A 12162-nucleotide genomic window follows, 5' to 3' on the forward strand; every position below is an offset into this window, starting at 1 on the left:
GGATCTAAATCTGGTAAAAAGAAGTCAAAAAGGAAATCCTCTCAATCCGAGTTTTACAAAAGATACATGAACGGAGACTCTTCCATTGGCCCTTTAAGAGAAGACAATGGTAAATTCCTTTACCTTGTTGATTACTCTACAAAAATTCCTCAACCAAACCTGATATTACTAACTGACTCAAACCCACTAGCTCTTTGAAAACCTTTGTCTCCTCCTGCACCCAAAAAAGTTATAACTCTAAACAAAAACCCTTTCCCTCAGCCCTGCTATAACCAAATTCGTAAATGGGTTCAAAAGAAATCCCTGTGCGTACCTCAGTATGTATGTATCATTTTACAGATACATCATATGAACAAGAATTTCCACCTTTACAAGAATTTACCCAACAGGGGTAAACCCATGCCCCTAAAATTCCTTCCAAACTTCAAGCTAATGACTTAGGCAAACCCACAAATTTGTGCTGCAGAAGCTGCCCTGAAATGGCAAAATGAAAATGCCATAGCACAGAACAGGGTTCTCAAGAAACTAGTTTCTAAAGTCTCCCATCTGGATTCAAAAGTCAACGGTTGAAGCTAAACTTGATGATAACTCCAAGATGGTAAAAGACTTAATTGCCCTTCTACAGAAACGCTTAAAAGAAGTTGCTAGAGAAACGGCTGCTCTAGGACAAGATTTTTTTTCCCATATCACACAAAGGGATAAAGAAATTTGAAGGCTGAAAGATCAGATTAAAACTTTGAAGGAAATATGATAAATTCCTCCGCTAAAAACGAGTCCTAAAGATTCTGACACAGAATTCTTGCTATTTCCTTCAATCAGACAGAACAGTTCTCCATCAGACAGAGCTTTCATTAAGTTTCCTGCAGTCCCTGAAAAGAAAACACCAAGTCTCCATGAGCTTCATATGCAGATAAAAAAGAAAATGGAGAAAGAAAAGAAAGAAGCTGAAGAAGAAGTTGAAACAAAGAAGATTCAGGAGGAAGAATCTTCCCAACATAACTCCAAACAATTGGGAAAGAGACCCATAATTGAAGATTTGCCCCTACCTTCTCCTCCCCCGAAACAAACTTCCAAATCCTTGATGATACAACATCAGAAGAATCATTTATTATCCTTTTTAAAAGATTGTCAAGACAATTTGGTACCAAGAATTTCAGCTATTCAGCTATCATAAGAAGAAAACAATTCTCAAACAGAGTCATCATCTACTGAAATATCAACAGACTCCTCAGATTCCTCCTCAGAAGATGAGTCAGGTGAAAATCTTAAAAGGATTGCCCAAGCTCAACCAAAGGTTAAGGTCATTTCTGATGATGAACCAATGGCAGATGTAACTCAATAAGGAGAATCATCATTTCAAGCTTTAAGAACCACAAAAGGACCATCCATTAGTCGAATGACCTTCACACTTGATAATATTCCACCAAAAAAATGGCCAGCAAGAATTCAAAAATTTCATTCTTGTCTTGACACCCGAAAGCTTACTGCTACAACATTCTCTTGGAATATGTTTCCAAGTTTACAAGAATGTTTAGAGATTTTTGGAATTCAATTGATCAAAATTCACAGATGCAGTTCTTGGTCCTTCAAGATCTGAGTACTTCAATCTAAATCATTCAACATTTTGTTGGCAATCCAGATGATTTACTTAATCTGAAGTGACAAGAGTTTTTTAAAAGAAAATGTTATTCCTACAGCAAAAAAGACCTGTCAAGACATTTCAAAATAATGACTCGACTTTTCTGCTCATTAGGACTCAACAGTAATCTCAAACCAGCAATCCTTGCTTCAATCCCAGATCCCCTACAAGTTGCAATAAATCAAGCTCTCTAGAGACAAAACAAAGACATTCTGAGTCTTACAGTTGGATAGAAGGAAGATTTTTAAAGATTATCTTTATGGAGATAAAAGGATTGACAAAGCTTGTGATGATTCTTACTTGAAGTTCAAATGCCCAAAAGATTATTCTTACATATGTAGAACCAAAAAGAAAAGACATTTCAAGAGATCTATCTTCCAATGCAACAAATCCTCCAGAACTTCAAGAAAATGGAAGCCACAGTGGAGATATTTGAAAAGGAAGAAATCTCTTCAAGGTACAAAATCATCTAGATGCTATATTTGCAATAAAAAGGGGCATTTTGCCAAAAAAATTGTACCAATAACAAAAAAAAGGTGCAAAAATGATCCAACAGATCCAAAACAAAGTTGGAATTCAAATAAAAAAAGATGATGATCTAGAATCTCTTTTCTCAATAGATGATGAACCAACAGAAAAGACCCTATGTGTTATTCTAACTTATTTTCCAAGCAATGAGTCTGATTTTTTGGACTCATCCATTTACATGATGATCGCCATGCAGGCCCAAGAAACACAACACCAATCATTTATTGCAAAGGATACTGTACTAGTTCCCCAAGTCCCAGTGAAGATCTATTTAGACAAATACAGTAAGCCTATTACTGTTATTGCATTTCTTGACACTGGAGCTGCTGCTACTATCATGAACCTAGATGTTCTTCCATCAGAATGGTGGATACCTCATACAACATTTTTCAACTCAGCAGCAAATTATCCTTTTACAACTTATCTGAAAAATAAGCCTATCACCATACAATTTTTCCCTAGATGTTTTGTTAAGGTAACTATTCTTGGATCCAAGCTTCCAGGAAAATATATTGTCATTGGTTTTGATATTTATTCTAAAGCCTAACGTCTGAGAATCCTTCCATATGGGTTTAGATATAAAAATCAATTTCAACCATTTGTGCAGATACCCAAATTGTTTACCTTCTAGTTACACAAGATATCCCAAATAGTCCAGAAACTCAAAAACATTACCTGTGCAAATTCCCACACCAAATTTTTCTCCAAATGCTCAAACCCTCTGTGGAAAAATTTTGATTTCTTTATCTCTTTGCCATTTAAGAAGAATGAAGACATAAATCCCACAAAAGCCAGTCATCAAGGAATGAATCCTAAACATCTCCGTCTTGCAGAAAATGAATGTGAAGAACTTCAACAACAAAGTCTAATTGAACCCTCAGAATCACAATGGGCGTATGAAGCATTTTATGTCAACAAAGGGTCTGAACAAATAAGGGGAAAACTTAGATTGGTGGTAAACTATGAACCCTTTAATCTTTTCCTTCAGGATGATAAATTCCCACTGCTAAATAAGAAGGCATTATTCTTCAGTTTAGCCAAAGCTAAAGTCTATTCCAAATTTGATCTCGCCAAATAAGAAGGCATTATTATCCAATTTAGTCAAAGCTAAGTCTATTCCAAATTTGATCTCAAAGCTATATTTTGGCAATGACGAGTCATTCCAGAAAACAGGCCAAAGACGGGGTTTTGTATTCCAAACAGACACTACCAGTGGAAAGTGATGTCTTTTAGACTAACAACAGCACCATCCAAATTTCAGAAGGCCATGACCAAGATTTTTCGTGCAATCATGAATAGTGCCTTGATTTGTATTGATGACATTCTCTTATACAGCCCAGATGAAGAAACTTATTCTGAATTACTCAACCAATTTAGTCAACTCATATTCCAATGGAATTATGATTTCTGAAAGGAAGATGCACATCAACAAATCAGAGATAGAATATCTTGGAATGAATAAAGAAGGCAAATATTCTTCAAGACCACATATTGCTAAAAAACTCCTTGAGTTTCCAGATGCAGATTTAACCAAGAAGCAAATCCAACAATTTCTGAGAGTTGTTAATTATCCATCCTAAAATCTCTAGATATATTAACCCTCTCACCAAGATGTTAAAGAAAAATCCGCCTCCATGGAGCACAACACAAACCAAAGCCATCCAAATACTGAAAGAAAAATTACAACATCTACCGGCATTACAGATCCCCTATGATGGAAAGAGAATTCTTCAAACAGATGCAAGTGATAAATATTGGGGAGCCATTTTATTTAAAGAACTTGAAGGAAAAAGACACATACGTGAATTTAAAAGTGGAAGATTTATTGATGCAGAACTTCATTACCACTCCACTTTCAAAGAAATCCTTGCAGTTAAAGAAAGGTATTTCAAAAGTTGAATTCCATCTAATTGAATACCATTTCTTAATTGAAATGGACATGTCTTCATTTCCACAAATGCTCAAGTTCAAACAGAAAACTGTTCCACATTCTCAACTCTTGAGATAGGCTAAATAGTTTTCTAAATATTCCTTTGATGTTAAACACACTAAAAGAAATACCAATGTTTTGGCAGATCTTTTAACCAGGCCAACAAAAGAGGTTATGGCACTCAGAACTTCCCAGCCCAGGCCCATAATGATGTACAGAACAGTAGCATTATCTTCTTCAAAAAACTCTGTGCAAGCCTTTCTCATTCCACCCAACCTGAATCCAGAATTTCCTTCAGAGGTTATGAGGCTTTTTGAAGAAAAAACTTTTCACCAAAAAACCCGAGACATGATGTTTGAATATCAACTCCAAGTTTTCAAAAACTTTGGAGGTCTCGTCCTCAAACCCTTTGGTGTTCACCCTGATTATCCTTTTATTCATCCTATCTGATGGACTTATTTCACTGAAGTTCCAGAAGAATTGAAATGGTTTTTATGGTATTTTACTCGTCTTTACCATGTATCCATTCAATTTTCTGTTTTAGACCTCAAATATTTCCTGTGCAATGCGGTTCATGGAAATATCCAGCCTAAATATCAAAAAAATTTCACATTCTTAAGTTGGTTCCATCCTTTTGACCAATGGTTGAACATGATTACAAATGAACAAATGAGAACTCCTAGACATAAAGCTGTAATCATTTTCTATATACCACAATATTTCGTGCAATGTGGACGAGCTACACAGCTAGGTTCCCGCTTGGATTCATAGAATCTATTCGGATGAAGTTACGCACTCTGATAATGAATACATAAACCTGCAGAAATATCTTTGCCAGTTTAATCGAGTTATCCCATTTGAAATCTGGCCTCCTCCACATATTAATGCTCCATGAGACACTGTACTAGATGGCCCTTATTATCAACAACTTCTTCAAGCACTTAAAGAATATAAAGATGATATTCCAGATCCCACTGAATGGTCCTAAGAGTATCTTATGTGCTGCAGTCAAGTTGAGATTGAAAGGATAAGACTCCATAACAGTTAAGTTCAAGATGATAAGTACAAGGATATGTGTCAATATATTGACAGCAACAGTGAAAGCTCTATGGACAGTGCACAGTTTCCTCATTCCAATGCTAACAGTTAAAGCATCTTGCCAATAGAAAAATAGAAAGAATTTTTTGCTTTATTGCTTTTCCTTTATAAGTCATGAGTATGTACTGTATTAATGCATTAGTTGTTTAATCTGTAACTGTGTTTGTCTGTTTTTATCTAGTTTGTACTGTAACTATGTTTGTCTGTTCTTATCTCCTTTGCCTATAAAAGGCGATGTATTTCATCTGGTAAGGGCATCGAGTTTCCATCTAATAAAATTTCCCGTGTGTTTTCTTATACTATGGCTTTCTAAACTCTTTCCTTTCTTTTCTGGGTTTAAGCAACGATAAGAAAATCATGAATTTCATGAATAATTCTTAGGTCTTGAAAGTATGCTCTGTGTTTGTCATTTATTGGATCCTGCACAACAGAACTCAGACTTACATCCAAGATACTAGCTTGTTTTGATTCAAGAAGATGTTTTGAATTAAGGTTTTATAACTAAAAGGCAGTGCCTGTTGAATGGCCGTGAAAGAGGCCGTGTTTTGGCGAAGCATACCTGCTATCTAACCTTGATTCTTAATTCTCTTCTTGGGTCAACCCAAATTGCTCGGAAATCCTTTATTGTCGAAGACAATCACATGTTTTAAGGCTCCAAACCATGAACTGATTATAAATATGAGTAAAAATAAAAGGAATTTGATTAAATTAAACATCCCAAATTATGTTTTGACCTAGGAGAAAAAATAAAATTATGTAATAAATATAACTATAAAATTTTAATATAAAAAACAAATGAATTTTAGTTTAAAAATAGCATTATCTAACAAATATATGTATAGAAATTTGATATAAAAAATAAATGAGATTTTAGTTGAAATAAGTAAAATTTAATATAAAAACAAATGAGATTTTAGGTGAAATGATAAAAGGAATATGTTTAAAACTTTAGTGTGTTAGTTTAAATTGTATATTTCTTTTTCCTTATTTTTTTATATAAAACATGTAAAAAGTAAAAACAAAATTATCTTTAAAATAATATAATTTATTTATAAAATAAACTAAACCACACAATTGGTCACCCAACTTTCTTAAGTGTTAATTTGGGCACTCGGAAAAAAATTTGTTATATGGGCGTTGTCATTACATACTTTCATCATTTTAATAATCCACCATTGATTTAGTATTATATACTCATTTTAATCATCCTATTTTACTAAGTTTTCATTTTGACCATTTATTTTATCTTTTAATTTTCTTTATTATTTTTAAGAATTAATTTTAGGTTTTTTTAGTATGGGAAAAATCTAATTTTACAGGAATTAATTATTTCGGTTATTATAGAAAAAATAACTTGCGCTTTTATAGGAAAACCAATTTTGTTTTTCATATCCTTTTTTTTTTCTTTTTACAATTAATTCCAGTTTTCTCGGTAAAAGGAAAATTTTAAAGTTTTACAGGAATTGAATTTTATGGGAAAAAGAATTTTATTTTGTTAATTTCCTTTAATTTTTATAATTAATTCTAGTTTTTTAGTAAAAGGAACCACTCGGGGTTTAATAAGGAATTAACTGAGTTTAAATATGAGTTTGAACATAAAATTAAGTTACAAGTGATAAATTTAGGTTTCATTTCAACGGTTGAATAAATTAATTCCAGAAAAAATGAGGTTTATTTTTTAAAATTAATTCTAAAAATTAATCACTTAAATAAAAACTTATTAAAGTTGTGTGACTAAAATAAGTGTAACGATAAATTAAAGGCAGATGACCAAAATGATAAAATTTTGCAACAATGGTGAATAAAATGATAAAAGAATATAATGGTATACGCATATTGCAAAACTTTTTTTTTTTACAATGTTCAACATGAAAACTTATGAAAATTGGATGATCTAATGAAATAATAATATTTTAATAGCTTAAATATGAAATTGGTACCTGAATTTGTCCACTTCTCCTAGATTGGTACTTAAGTTTTTTTGTTCTAGATTGGTACACGAACCTTTTTTCCATAAACTAAATCGGTACTTTTTTGTAATGTCGTTAATGTAACACCCCTCGTCTGTCCCGATCGTCGAGACTGAGTTTAAGAATGCTACAGTACAAAACAGAACAATTACAGACATTTACCTGATAACTCGAGTAAAAAATCATTAAATTCAATCATTCAAGTCATTCAATACAATTTAAAACCTTTCCCAAGCTTTGTACGAGCTTACGTAAGCTTTAAAGTTGACTCGGGATCAAACATGGACCAATTTGCAAAGTTTCAAAAGTTCAAGGTTGATATCGTGACGTTGTCAAAATAGTATGTCATGTCACGATATTGGACCACTTGATGTCGTGGCATCACAATCTATCATTCGGCATTGCGACGAGAAGAAGTTTTCGTTGGGATGAGAAACCTATTTTAGCGTAAAGTAAGCCTTTTAGTACCTAATGCACAACAACCCTTCAATTAAGTCTTTTGGTACAATTTGCATATGTTTTACCTGCATAAAAACATGCCAAACAAGTAACTATTCAACCAACTAACCAATATGTCACAATTGGCAACATTTTACATCAAAACTACTTATACATTTTCAAGTCTATCATCCATACATGTAGCCATAATATTCCATCATTTCATTTATCCAATTCATATTCAAATATGTAATGATAGATACTAATCACACATAGTACATTATACTACTAGCTTAAGTACATATACAATTTGACATTTACAACCCAAGATTAATATAAACTAACATTCCAAACTAATTAGGCATTATAAGTTAACATGACAACTCCTAAGTACATGCCAAATATAACTGAGTGTAACATAACCAAAAGACTAATGAATCAAGAGATGAATAGTATAAGCTCCGAGGTGATCAGATCAACACACTCCATAATCAACAAACTACAAAAGGAAGAAGACAATGGTAAGCATAATGAATACTTAGTAAGTTCATACAAAATTCAACTTAACTTGCCTAAAATTATATCAATTTAATCAATAAAAACACAAAGATGCTTATCATGTTATTTTTTTGACATCCTTAAGCCCTCTTGTACAAGTTCACAAAACAACCTCAAGTTTGTACGTTGGCATAATAAGATCAAAGTGCTCAAATCTCATACGTGTACCACCAAACCATTTGTTCCATACTATTCCAACATATATATATATATATATATATATATATATAAACATATTAACTAAATTTATAATCGATCTCACCAACCATTTCCTTTTCGATTTATTACCACTTTTGCCTGTAGAACTATAATAAACTAACTTCGTAAACACAAAACCATTTTGCTTACACAAGCTATACAATTCAAGTCTACTCACACAAGCTGTAGGTTAGGATTGTTGATATAAGTGTTATTTGATGCTGCTCTCACAAGTTGTAGAGAATCTACAACATTTGCTGGATTTCAACCATTGATAACTAAGTCCTGACTAGCACCAGAACTATATCATTTGGGTTTACTCGCATAAGATGTAGGTCGGGATTATTCATATAAGTGTTATTCGGTATTGCTCACACAAGCTGTAGAGTATCCACAACACATGCTGGATCTCAGCCATTGATAACTAAGTCCCTGACCAACACCCAATTCCTTTAAAATCGTAATGGTTTGTCATTCGTACCTTAGTCATTTACTAAATACGTCCGAGCCTTATTCTATACTCGTACCATTTTAATATATGTAACATCGTCATACATACAATTTCATATCATTCAATCATATGTAAATATTTCACATTTATTCGATAACCCGTACTTATTAAAAATTGTCCTATATTTCAAACATTACAATTTAGTCTATCTAATGTCAAAAGTAACTATATTTAATTCCAACTCAATATACAAACAATATTATATATATTATGTAAATAAGTGAAATCAACATAATAAGTTCCATATGAACTTACGACTAAAACAACAACAAACGAGATGTCGAGGACTAATCTATAATTTTGCTTTTTCTCAAATATCATTTGACTAGTTTAATTCTTGATCTATATAATCATTCATTTTAATTTATCAATGTCAAACATTTAAATGAAAATATATGATATGCATGAACCTATTTAATTTAATTTTACAAAACCCTAAAATTTTACACTTTATTCAATTTAGTCCCTAAAATCAAAATTATCATAACTTACACATTTGAGCTTCATTTTACAATTTGATTTCAATTACAACCTTATACTACTCTCCACTCTCTATTTTTAATAAAATCTCCGACAATTTTGTAACTTATTCAGTTTAGCCCTTATGTTAAAAAAGTAACACTTGAACTTTACAAACTAGTCTTTTTTTTCTAAGCTTAAAACTAATATTTTAACACCAAAACTTTAAGAATTCATTAATGGAAACATTTTGAAACTTTAAAAGTTTTGAAAAATAAAACACGGATTAGCTAATTGAGCTATCACGATATCAAAAATACAAAATTTACAAAAAATGACTTCAAACGACTTACCATGCGAGGATGAGAAGCTTGGCCTGAATGATGAAGCTTTCAAAAATGGTTTCTTGGGTGTGTTTGATTGAAATTTCGATGGAAGTAAACTAAGGGTGGGTTTGAATTGGCGGTGAGTTTACCTCGGTTAGTGTAAAAATAGCGATGGCGGTGATATTAGATAGTGTAGCGATATTGTAGCATGAGACAAAAAGTAAACTAAACACACTGAACTTCACCCAATCGCCCATTCAAACCCACCCTGAATGGATGATGATGCCATTTTTGTTTTTTATTAACATATAATAATAGTTTAATTAATATTTTAACACATAATTCTCTTAATAAAAAGCAGTTAACCTTCCATCGCTTTTAAAAATGCTCTAACTGCCATTTAAACTTTAGTTTAATTGCTACATAGGTTTTTTAACAAATAAAAATCTATAACAATTAACTTTTACTACTTTTACAATTTAATTCTTGTACCTTAATTAACTATTCGTTCATTAAAATTACTAAACTGAAATTTAATATAATACTATAATATACTCATAAATATTAAATAATAATATTTATAAACTCGATCATCAAAAAATAGGATTCCGAAACCACTATTTCTAGTACCACTAAAAAATAGATTGTTATAGTTAAGTTTAAGATAGGTGGCAGAATAGAATTGTGATGTGGCATTAATGATGTCATAATCTAAAAAAATATATTAAAAACCATAACTTTCATCGACACTTGAATACATATATTGGATTCCAACTCAATTAGCAACTCTTTGTCAGAATTCACCCTTCCAACTCTTCCAAACAACCATAACTCAATAAAGTTAAATTACTACATAAAGTAACTAGGTGAACTAGAACACCATGAACACCATAAGCCAAGTTTCCAAGTTCTTATCATGATGTAGATCATTCATTTACTAACTTTCAGTACCTATCTCTCGAATATACAAATCTTATAAAAAAAAACTCATATATTAAAAAACAACTAACAAACTGAAATGTAATAAACTTCATATTCAAAATCATGGATTTCAGCTATAGTTCATCACAGACACGAAATTACTGTTTACTCATATTAGGAAAAATCCCCATTTGGATTTGGAGTCTGAATCGGAATAAGAGCGGGAGCTAGACCTAAACTTTGAACAAGAACAGGAAGAGGAACCAGAGTTGGAGACAAAACGAGAACGACGACCTCTTGTCGGCTTCACCATTTGTAGAATACAAAGAGAGGAATAGCAGAGATAAGATACCATTTTTTTTTATATTTTAATCTTTTGAAAATATTTTTATTAATTTTTAATATTTTTTAGATCATGACATCATCATGATGTTTGATGGGCGTTGAAATCACCAAATATAATTTCCTATTCTCTGACTTAATTAAATAGTAGTATAAAGTAGTAGGGTCGATCCCACAAGGATTGGGACTCCTAATTTTTCAGTTTACATAACCAAATTTCTAAGTCTAGACAGCTATCATGCTCACAACTTGTGCGTTGCAGAGCTGCAAAAAAATAAAATGGGGATTTTAGTTCATAAAGAAAATAAAAAAATAAAATAAAATAATAATAATTGCAAAATAAAATTAAGGAAATTAAATTAAATTGGTGAATCAAATATATTAATGCTTAGCCTAAACTTCAGTATGCTCCGAAATCGAATTGATCCTTGAAAGTATATTTTTCTTTCCAAATGATAAGTTGGTTATAACAATCAAAGATGCTTTAACCGCCAACTTTTCCTTGTGTAGTTGGTTTCGATATAACCTACAAACCAACCCTTATTGATTATCTAATCACGTAACACGCGTCTGTAATTTAAGATCTCGATAGCCTTGCAATCTAGAAAAGCCCAACTCGAATTAAAGGTCTTAACCGTGTAGGTCATTTAAATCCAATCACTATCTCCTTTGACGGAGGTCCAACAAACCCTTACCCACCTGGACACGCCAATTTGTTCACGGGAACTCGACGACCGGCTCGTTTTCCCAACTGTATGTCAAACAACTCCAACTCAATGCGTGCTTTTTGAATTGAAATTGAATTAACTTTAAAGAATAATTGTGACTATCCCATATACCGGAAAGATAATAAATAACATGTTTGAAAGGTTTTAGTATGCGTTCATATCTCACGATTCTCGATAGAAATAGTAACTAGGTTTTTAGTTAAGTATGAAATTAATCATACTCAATCGGAGTTTAAAAGTGGATTTGTGTGTAATGGTAACATGTGAAAAGAAAAAGGGGCTTACAAAACAATTGAACCAAAAGAAAGAAAAAGAAAGAAATTGACAGTAAGCTCAAAAGCTACAGACATTGGATGAAATAAAAGAAAGCAATTGTACTTAATTTCATTAAGTGTAAATTCAAGTGTATCTTTCCAAGCCATTAATACAAGTATTTATGCACTTTTCAAGTGCAATATTCAGCATGAATCAACCGACTAAAATTAGCATGATTCCTCTAAGATTATGCCAACTAAA

The 12162-nt window shown here is 32.0% G+C and overlaps 1 long non-coding RNA gene across 2 annotated transcripts; it reads right to left on the minus strand.

Moving 5' to 3' along the window:
* Nucleotides 1–14: 14 nt before the first annotated feature.
* On the minus strand, nt 15–5180 carry LOC128034666 (uncharacterized). 2 transcript variants are annotated; one of them, XR_008190801.1, is made up of 2 exons: nt 3969–5180; nt 15–869 (listed from the first exon to the last, which is right to left on the minus strand). It is a non-coding gene; the product is annotated as an uncharacterized LOC128034666 (long non-coding RNA). The 2 variants fall into 2 exon arrangements; XR_008190802.1 differs by having other exon boundaries at nt 1047–5180.
* Nucleotides 5181–12162: the final 6982 nt, after the last annotated feature.

The sequence above is a fragment of the Gossypium raimondii genome, chromosome 11 (genome assembly GCF_025698545.1).
Source record: "Gossypium raimondii isolate GPD5lz chromosome 11, ASM2569854v1, whole genome shotgun sequence".
Lineage (NCBI taxonomy): Eukaryota > Viridiplantae > Streptophyta > Magnoliopsida > Malvales > Malvaceae > Gossypium > Gossypium raimondii.